Source organism: Rhinopithecus bieti, unplaced genomic scaffold, assembly GCF_001698545.2.
Source record: "Rhinopithecus bieti isolate Rb0 unplaced genomic scaffold, ASM169854v2 scaffold_83627, whole genome shotgun sequence".
NCBI lineage: Eukaryota > Metazoa > Chordata > Mammalia > Primates > Cercopithecidae > Rhinopithecus > Rhinopithecus bieti.
Window position 1 is genome coordinate 99121 of NW_016830766.1, and position 1598 is coordinate 100718.

Consider the following 1598-nt stretch of genomic DNA (forward strand, 5'->3'; position numbering starts at 1 on the left):
AAAAAAAAAAAAAAAAAAAAAAAAAATTAGCCAGGCATAGTGGCAGGCACCTGTTACTTGGGAGGCTGAGGCAGGAGAATGGTGTGAATCCGGGAGGCGGAGCTTGCAGTGAGCCAGGATCACGCCACTGCACTCCAGCCTGGGCGACAGACTGATACTGTCTCCAAAAAAAAAAAAATAGTAACTATAAAATCTTTAAATACAGATTAATTTGAAATGTACAAATATTCAGCATATGCTATTTATATATGTGTGTTCATGGATGTTTGTGTATGTGGTTTTGTGTGTGTGTGTGTGTGTGTGTGTGTGTGTGTGTGTGTCTCGATCCACCACCCACCCCATTCACCAGCCTGACAGACGACAGTGTTTCCAGAAGGAATGTAACTCATGCGCATTTTTTTCATGTTAAGTTTTATAAGAAGACCAAACAGCTGCCTGTCTTAGTAAAATGCTGTGAAGAGATCCAGCCACATCAGTGGAAGCCACCTGTAGACAGAGAAGAACACCGGCTCCCATTCTGGTTAAAGGTACAACCCTCTTCCTCAAAGTCTGTGGGAGGCAGGTCACTGAAAGTTCTGAGAGAGTATCAGGGGCTTCCTTAATTGACTAATGCTTTAGTTGTAGAACTAGGACTTCAGAAATCTTCCTCATTCACCTTTCTTCCCTTACTTTGCTTTTCTCCGGGTGATTCTACAACATTTTCAAAATAATGGGTAAAATGGTAATTTGCTCAAGGAAATTCAGAGAAGACTTTCTAAAGTGTATAATTGGAATGTGGTCTTTGTAGAAATTTGATATACAGAGTCCCTTCTTGGAAAGATGCCTTGAGCTTGTCTCAGGTCTGTAAAACCTAGAAAGCCCTATTCTTTTCCCAGATTCTGACATGTGCTGGATCAGAGTGTTCTCATTTTCAATAGGCCAGTCTGCCATCCATCCAGGAAGAACTGCGGCACATGGCTGATGGTGCTAGAGAGGTAGGACATGTGACTGGAACCACTGAGATCAGCTCAGATCAAGGCCTAGAAAAGACAACTCGGAGTTGGAGAGTGAAACTCGGTACCCACTGCTATTGCCTAAGGGTGTGGTCCTGAAACTGAAGCCAGTTGCCAACCGTTTCCCCAGGAAGGCTTGGAGACAGAAGCGCTCATCAGTCCTGAAACCCCTCCTTATCCAACCCAGCCCCTCTCTCCAGCCTAGCTTCAACCCTGGGAAAACACCAGCCCAATCAACTCATTCAGAAGCCCCTCCGAGCAAAATGGTTGTCCGGATTCCTCACCCGATTCAGCCAGCCACTGTTTTACAGACAGTTCCAGGTGTCCCTCCACTGGGGTCAGTGGAGGTGAGAGTTTTGAGTCTCCTGCAGCACTGACTGCTATGCCCCTGAGGGCAGGACAAGCTTCCCTCTGTCTGAATCCCAGACTTTGCTCTCTTCTGCCCCTGTGCCCAAGGTAATGCTGCCCTCCCCTTCCCCTTCTATGTTTCGAAAGCCGTATGTGAGACGGAGACCCTCAAAAGAAGGGGAGCCAGGGCTTTTCGCTGTATCAAACCTGCCCCTGTTATCCATCCTGCATCTGTTATCTTCACTGTTCCTGCTACCG

General features: G+C 46.6%; 1 pseudogene; it reads left to right on the forward strand.

The window, feature by feature from the left end:
* The first annotated feature begins 152 nt into the window (after nucleotides 1-152).
* Nucleotides 153-1591, forward strand: LOC108524501 (YY1-associated protein 1-like; annotated as a pseudogene).
* The last annotated feature ends 7 nt before the right edge of the window (nucleotides 1592-1598 follow it).